The following is a 9,133-nucleotide window of genomic DNA, read 5'->3' as shown; positions in this document are numbered from 1 at the left end:
GTACTAAGCCAGTAAGGGGACTGGAATAGTAGGAACATAATGGACTTAGAGTCAGACATATTTAGGTTCTTTCACCTGGTACTTTTGTGACCTTGGTCAAGTCATTCAACATATCAGAGTTTGATTTCGTTATTATAAAATGAGGCTGATACTACCCAGCTCAAGGCAGTGTTGGGATGATTAAATGCACTGATGTATAGAAAACAGTGAACACTGTGGCTATCACATAGTGAGACTTGTACGGTGGCTGAATAGGGTATATATATATAAAAAAAATATATATACACACATATATATATATTTTTCCACAATCACTGTTTATATTTTTCCAACAATTTATGCCTTTTGCTAGGCCCATTAACTGCCCTTTACATCTAATTAAGCACGCAAGATACAGGGCAATATTGCAGATATGGACTTTAACTGGGTTGCCAAGCCAGGACAGCATAAAGGAATCTAAAACTGAGATAGACTCTAATTTATCCTATCACTCGTCGATTCTTTACATTTTTGGTTATTTCTTTTGAATTAGTGCTTTTTCCCTTTCAGTCTTTGTTTTTCTCTATTTTTCGGTTCCATTGGAGTGAAGAATGAATTCAGCAGATAGTCACACCAGATTGCACTTTTCTGGAGAATTACGGTATAATTCTCATTTGAAAAAGCATTGTTGGCTACGTTTAGTAAAGGAAGAGAGATTCTGTATTAAATCTGGTTACCAGACCAGAAACCGATGCCGACCATTTACTGTGGAAACCAACCTCAGGGAAGCAATGAGCTGTGTACTTTTCAGGGGTGAAATTACTTTAGCTTTGTTGTGGACTTTTTATGATGTCACCTGGACTTCCCCATCTGGGTCATGCTTCTAGGGGCTCCAAAGGCCCTTAAGGCTCACAGGAGTGTGAATATGAGGTAGGTTTACCCTGTGGGGATGGTGGGATATCTTTAATTTCCCAGGAATAAATGAATTACCTTCACTGCAGTCATCTGGAGTTATTAGGAAATTTGATGATTTGCTTTTTAATGGAAATCAGGTAAGGGGAGGGAGTGGGAGTCCTGGGAGCCAGTATCGAAAGGTTTTGGTTGGCTTTTCTGGCTGCCTAATTCGGAGGAATGTCTATAAATGCCCCCAAACGTTTTCCACAAGTGTTTGCTATTTACCATTCCCATGTGCCCCCGTTCAGTATTTTATTATAAGGAATTTTCAAACCTATGGCAAAGTTGAAAGAATTTTATAGTGAACATCCATACACCCACCAACTAGATTCTTGTGTGATCTTATTCTCTTTATTGTGTAATTTCTTGTTTATAATTACACAGTGTTTACCTGCCACTCATGAAAGATGTTCTCTGGGATACTTGGTGCTTTGAGATTAATTCTTCATAGTACTTAAAGCATACCATTTACTTAGGTGACTTTCTCTAAGAGTCTTAACACTCCAATAAACCTGTTTTTAGGATGGGCCCATCACAATCACTTCTAGGTTAGCGTTCTGGCTGCACCTTTGTGAAGGTCTGTGGCCCTCTCTCTTGACCTTGGTGCCCCAGATAACCTTCCAGCTTTGAACAGAAAGCCCTGTGTTCACCATTTTCTCTCGTATTTGAATAATTAAGAACCACAGGCTTTTCATTAATTCGTTCAGTTCTCAGTCACTTACGGAAGAAAATTGGGGTAATAGTTCCAAAAATCAAAATTTAAAAATAATCCAGAAATCTTATTTCAGTTCCAACTCAAAGCCTCAAGAAAAAGAGATTTAGTAACCAGGTGTTAATTCTCTGAGTTTTCCTGCTTGTTCTGGTTGAGGCACAGCAACCGAAACTAGAAGGGATAGAGGAAGATGGAAAGAGGATAGACACTCTGTCCCCGAGTTATTAGAATTATCGAAGAACAATCCACTCCCTTCTCCTTCATGTTCGCACCAAAGTTGCAGTAACCAGTCACTTACAGTGAGGTGAGGCTGAACCAGATCTCTAGAGACGTCCTGGATTTCGACCAGGAGAATAATCTCCAAATAGCACGTTTCCACTCTTTTCACATTTCATTAGCAGAAGGTGTTTCTTTCTGTCAACCAGGCAGGCTACTAATCACTTAGTGAAAGAAGCCCCAGGCAGGCTGCTATGGGCATTGTTCTATTGCTCCTGCATCACAATGTGCTGACATAGCCTCTGAAGTAAGAAAAGAACACAGGAAAGGAGCAGTCCCAAAGGTCAACCCTGAGATTCAGTGTTGTCAGCATCCCTGTGGAGCCAGGACAGCTCTGAAGAGGAAGTTCTATTTTGGTGTGAAGTTTTCTTTGGAAAGAAAACTCAATTCAGCGATGTTACAATCTTGGAAAAAATATCATACACTTTATGCCATTCAGTCACCCTATATCCTAATCCCCAGAGACTTGTTTAAGTCACTTTGGACCTCTGTGAAGAAAAGCTTCAAAAGAATGTAGCATTCTCAGAAGGCAGTGACCTTTTCTCTTTTATATTCCTACCTCCAGCATCTAGTGTATTCTGGACACATGCTATATCCCCTTAACCATCGAGTTGATTCCAACCCATAGTGAACCTACAGGACAGAGTAGACCTGCCCCATAGAGTTTCCAAGGAGTGGCTGGTGGATTTGAACTGCCGACCTGTTGGTTAGCCGCTGAACTCTTAACTGCTGCACCACCAGGGCTCCTGGACATGTGGTATAAAAACCCACTGCCCTCGAGTCGATTCTGACTCATAGCAGCCCTACAGGACAGAGTAGAACTGCCCCATAGAGTTTCCAAGGAGCGGCTGGCGGATTTGAACTGCTAACCTCTTGGTTAGCAGCTGTAGCACTTAACCACTATGCCACCAGGTTTGTTGTTGTTGTTGTTGTTAGGTGCCGTCGAGTCGGTTCAGACCGACTCATAGCGACCCTATGGACAACAGAACGAAACACTGCCCAGTCCTGCGCCATCCTTACAATCGTTGTTATGGTTGAGCTCATCATTGCAGCCACTGTGTCAATCCACCTCGTTGAGGGTCTTCCTCTTTTCCACTGACCCTGTACTCTGCCAAGGATGATGTCCTTCTCCAGGGACTCATCCCTCCTGACAACATGTCCGAAGTATGGAAGACACGGTCTTGTCATCCTTGCCTCTAAGGAGCATTCTGGCCACACTTCTTCCAAGGCAGATTTGTTCGTTCTTTTGGCAGTCCATGGTATATTCAATATTCTTCGCCAACACCACAACTCAAAGGCGTCAACTCTTCTTCGGCCTTCTTATTCATTGTCCAGCTTTCACATGCGTATGATGTAATTGAAAATACCGTGGCTTGGGTCAGGAACACCTTAGTCTTCGGGGTGACATCTTTGCTCTTCAACACTTTTAAGAGGTCTTTTGAAGCAGATTTGCCCAATGCAATGCGTCTTTTGATTTCTTGACTGCTGCTTCCATGGCTGTTGATTGTGGATCCAAGTAAAATGAAATCCTCGACAACTTCAATCTTTTCTCCGTTTATCATGATGTTGCTCATTGGTCCAGTTGTGAGGATTTTTGTTTTCTTTATGTTGAGGTGTAATCCATACTGAAGGCTGTGGTCTTTGATCTTCATTAGTAAGTGCATCAAGTCCTCTTCACTTTCAGCAAGCAAGGTTGTGTCATCTGCATAACAGAGGTTGTTAATGAGTCTTCCAACAATCCTGATGCCCCATTCTTCTTCATATAGTCCAGCTTCTGGTATTACTTGCTCAGCATACAGATTGAATAGGTATGGTGAAAGAATACAACCCTGACGCACACCTTTCCTGACTTTAAGCCAATCAGTATCCCCTTGTTCTGTCCAAACAACTGCCTCTTGATCTATGTAAAGGTTCCTCATGAGCACAATTAAGTGCTCTGGAATTCCCATTCTTCGCAGTGTTATCCATAGTTTGCTATGATCCACACAGTCAAATGCCTTTGCATAGTCAATAAAACACAGGTAAACATCCTTCTGGTATTCTCTGCTTTCAGCCAGGGTCCATCTGACATTAGCAATGATATCTCTGGTTCCACGTTCTCTTCTGAAACCAGCCTGAATTTCTGGCAGTCCCCTGTCAATATACTGCTGCAGCCATTTTTGAATGATCTTCAGCAAAATTTTGCTTGTGTGTGATATTAATGATATTGTTTGATAATTTCCACATTCGGTTGAATCACCTTTCTTGGGAATAGGCATAAATATGGATCTCTTCCAGTCAGTTGGTGAGGAAGCTGTCTTCCATATTTCTTGGTATAGATGAGTGAGCACCTCCAGCGCTGAATCTGTTTGTTGAAACATCTCAATTAATATTCCATCAATTCCTGGAGCCTTGTTTTTTGCCAATGCCTTCAGAGCAGCTTGGACTTCTTCCTTCAGTACCATCGGTTCCTGATCATATGCCACCTCTTGATATGGTTGAATATCGACTAATTCTTTTCGGAGAATGACTCTGTGTATTCCTTCCATCTTCTTTTGATGCTTCCTGTGTCGTTTAATATTTTCCCCATAGAATCCTTCACTATTGCAACTCAAGGCTTGAATTTTTTCTTCAGTTCTTTGAGCCTGAGAAATGCCAAGCATGTTCTTCCCTTTTGGTTTTCCATCTCCAGCTCTTTGCACGTGTCATTATAATGCTTTACTTTGTCTTCTCGAGAGGCCCTTTGAAATCTTCTGTTCAGTTCTTTTACTTCATCAATTCTTCCTTTTGCTTTAGCTGCTTGACATTCAAGAGCAAGTTTCATAGTCTCCTCTGACATCCATCTTGGTCTTTTCTTCCTTTCCTGTCTTTTCAGTGACCTCTTGCTTTCTTCATGGATGATGTCCTTGATGTCATTCCACAACTCGTCTGGTCTTTGGTCACTAGTGTTCAATGCATCAAATCTATTCTTGAGATGGTCTCTAAATTCAGGTGGGATATACTCAAGGTCATATTTTGGCTCTCGTGGACTTGCTCTGATTTTCTTTAGTTTCAGCTTGAACTTGCATATGAGCAATTGATGGTCTGTTCCACGGTCAGCCCCTGGCCTTGTTCTGACTGATGATATTGAGCTTTTCCATCGTCTCTTTCCACAGATGTAGTCAATTGGATTTCTGTGTGTTCCATCTAGCGAGGTCCATGTGTATAGTCGCCGTTTATGTTGGTGAAAGAAGGTATTTGCAATGAAGAAGTCATTGGTCTTGCAAAATTCTATCATTTGATCTCCGGCATTGTTTCTATCACCAAGGCCCTATTTTCCAATTACTGATCCTTCTTCTTTGTTTCCAACTTTCACATTCCAATCGCCAGTAATTATCAATGCATCTTGATTGCATGTTCGATCAGTTTCAGACTGCAGCAGCTGATAAAAATCTATTTCTTCATCTTTGGCCCTAATGGCTCGTGCATATATCTGAATAATAGTCGTATTAACTGCTCTTCCTTGTAGGTGTATGGATATTATCCTATCACTGACTTCAGGATAGATCCTGAAATGTTCTTTTTGACGACGATTGCAACACCATTCCTCTTCTAGTTGTCATTCCCAGCATAGTAGACTATATGATTGTCTGATTCAAAATGGCCAATACCAGTCCATTTGAGCTCACCAATGCCTAGGATATCAATGTTTATGCGTTCCATTTCATTTTTGATGATTTCCAATTTTCCTAGATTCATACTTTGTACATTCCAGTTTCTGATTATTAATGGATGTTTGCAGCTGTTTCTTCTCATTTTGAGTCGTGCCACATCAGCAAATGAAGGTCCCGAAAGCTTTACTCCATCCATGTCATTAAGATCGACTCTACTTTGAGGAGGTAGCTCTTCCCAGTCATCTTTTGAGTGCCTTCCAACCTGGGAGGCTCATCTTCCAGCACTATATCAGACAATGTTCCACTGCTACTCATAAGGTTTTCACTGACTAATGCTTTTCAGAAGTAGACTGCCGGGTCTTTCTTCCTAGTCTGTCTTAGTCTGGAAGCTCAGCTGAAACCTGTCCTCCATAGGTGACCCTGCTGGTGTCTGAATACCGGTGGCATAGCTTCCAGCATCACAGCAACACACAAGCCCCCACAGTATGACAAACTGACAGACCCCAAATGATTGTTTGTTGGATGAATGAATGAATGAATATAAAAAACACATGGTAGACTCTCTCTGAGTCCTGGTGACACAATGGTTAAGCGCTTGGCTGCTGAAAGGTTGGTGGTTTGAATCCACCAGCCACTCTGAGGAAGAAAGATGTGGCAATCTGCTTCCTTAAGGTTACTGCCTTGCAAACCCTATAGGGCAGCTCTACTATGTCCTATAGTGTCCCTATGAGTCTGAGTCGACTCAACGGCACACAACAACAGCAGCAGCAGCATCTCTCTGAAGGTATCCTGTCTCTTGAGGATATGTGATTTGTTTAGGAGATTCTCCTCTTCCTGTACTATAGCATCCTTCTTCACCTTGGTATTTTAGTCAAGTGCTGCAGGCACCCACTTGTCTGGCTGCCTCCTTGACTGCTCATGAGGATGGAAGGGTACCAGGAGATACGAGCTGACTACTCAGGCCTCAAAGGTGGCAGTACCCTGATTGTACTTCATTGGGGTCATCATATTCCAGACTCAAGCACTTGCTTTTTACAGGGCCCAAAGAAAGTTTCACTCTCTGAATAAATACAGATAATGGAAGTTTTGGGGTAGATGATAGTGCTTTTTCCTCTAAGAACTGTAACTTCCACTAGGCACAAGGCGTTGGTGTCGAGGGAGACCACTGCATCCTCTCCCATAGAATGCGTATTAGGCAGTTTTCCCGGAAGCAGTCGGGGTTCGGATGTATAGCTTGAATGCTAAATAGCAGCAGACTCTAGTGATAGCTCTCCAGAAACCACTGACTCAGTCTGCAGGCAAAGGTAGCCTCTTCCTGTGCAGGCCCGGAGGGCTTCCCCTGCTATCTTTGCCTCAGAACCTGTCGTTCCCGTGGTCTAAGCCAGGCGCCCTCTTTCGGAAGGACAATTTCTTCTTTAGTCATAAGTACTGTCAATGAGGCTTCTAATCCATTTCTTCATTCCACATATTTATCGCATGATCAGTCCTTGCCATGTTCCTGATCTTCCTGTCTCAGGTCCAGGAAACATTTTTGCACAAATCTGATCTCATCTCTTCAGCATCGATGCTATTAATTCTGAGGTAACTTGCCATAATTCTTTTGTATCACCTCACTTCCAGTTTTTGAGGCTCATGGTATATTAAAAAGGGAAGAAACACAAAAAGAGGGTTATAAAAATCATGGCATATTTAAAATTTTTGCCTTTAAAATATTAATGCTTTTCAACATGCACAGAATATAAAACCATGTGTATAATCTCATTTGGAGATGACACCGTGAGTCTGAATTTGAGGCTCTTTGTCAAAGTGAGGTCTGTGACCAATTTGCCCTCTGTCCTTGCCCCTTATGAGATGGGCCCTACTGGTTTCTGCCTATATGGGTTCTCTCAGCTGTGTGTTCTAAGCTTGGGATATGAAAGTTTCCTGCCAAGTTGTGTCTCTGGCTTCCTGGTGAATGCTATGTGAGGCCAGTTCTGTTGCTGAGTTCAGTAATAAGTACCCACTACTTACTGGGCACCATGCCATGCTGAGGCTGCAAAATGAACAATCTGTTCCCTCCAGGAATTTACTGTCCAGTGGGGGAGGGGTCATATAAGCTGATGATTTTAAGGAGATGCATTGATAAAAGAGAGAGGGATGCACGGGGCTCTGGGAGATGAGGGATACTTAGTCCAACGTGGGATTTATCAAAGGCTGCCTGGAGGAGTCAATGCCCAAGCTAAATTTTGGAAGATTAGCCAGCATGAGCAAAGGCACTGAGGCATGAGATGACATGGTTTGAGGGGGTAATTGAAAATGGTTTCCTGTTATATAGTTGGAGGGGAGAAAAAATGAAGTTGGAGGAGGGAGGCACTAGGTTGTGGAGGGCTTTGAATGCCATAACTTGTGTCTTGGGCCTCATCTGCTGTAGAGGTTTTCTAATGATGAGCTTTATCGTGGGGAGAGTTAATTCTGCACTGATCACTCTGGTGGTGGTGTGAAGGATGGCTCTGGGGAGGACAGTTCCTGAGGCACAGACACCAAGCCAGTGCCAATGGGAATGAAAGGAAGGATTTAATTTAGAAACTATTAGTCAGTAAATCTGACAGAATTTAGTGACTAACTGGAGGTGTGGAGGGAAAAGTAGGATGACTCAAAGGTTTCTGGTTTGGGAAACTGGATGAATGGTAGTGCCGTTAACCAGGACATAAAATATAAGCAGAGGAACAGGTGTAGGAGGCAGAGAGAATGAGTTCCTTGTTTGCAGGAACCCTTACCTAGCATGGTGCCTTGTATTCAATAGGTATTTAGTAAAGTTTTTCTTCTTAAATCTTCAGTGGCTTCCCCATGCTCTTAGAATAGGTGACATATATCATAACTGTGTGTGTATTTAGTATTATACCCAAGAACCTATATATTTGTGAGCTTGATCTGGCTCCATCTTGGCTCCAGTTCACTCCAACTGTATCTCAAACCATTTCCCCCCTAATCACACTTCTGTCTCCTTTCTGATGTCATTCTCCTCAAGCCCTTTTCTCCGTCTGAAATTCTCTTCTCCCATCTCTTAGCATGTGTGGCATACTTTCACTCTTCAGATCTCAGCTAGAATGTCATCTGTTTAGAGTCATTCCTAGATTGCTGGGCCAGCTGACAAATGATTGTCTCTCAGCTCCAAATCCATCACTGTACACTCTTCATTGTGATGCTGTGGCTGGAACTCTGCAAACTGTTTTTCTCTTTTGCCAGCTGAGTTCCTCTATATTAGACTAGAGGGAGCCTGGAAACCAGGAGGAGGGAAGAAAATTGTGTTCGATCTTGTTTGCCTGTTGTTTCTGTCAGGGTCACCCTGGCAACAGCAGCTCGTTCTAGCCTCCATTTTTTTCTTTTTTTGGCACTTTCAAATCAGCAGCTGCACAGTCTTCCCTCCTTAAATGGTTCAGTCCCAGCTCCAAAGGGCTCTGAGCCTCTATATTCTAATTAACCTCATCTCTTTCTTTTTTTGCCACCATTCCCACCCCCAGCCCTAGAGTGGTGGTTGCTTCCTGTGGTTATTATCTCTGACATCTCAGTGTTTCCTTTTGCTTTTCCAGGCCTCCAACAC

The sequence above is a fragment of the Elephas maximus genome, chromosome 10 (assembly GCF_024166365.1).
Source record: "Elephas maximus indicus isolate mEleMax1 chromosome 10, mEleMax1 primary haplotype, whole genome shotgun sequence".
Lineage (NCBI taxonomy): Eukaryota > Metazoa > Chordata > Mammalia > Proboscidea > Elephantidae > Elephas > Elephas maximus.
Note: the sequence above shows the minus strand (reverse complement) of the source record.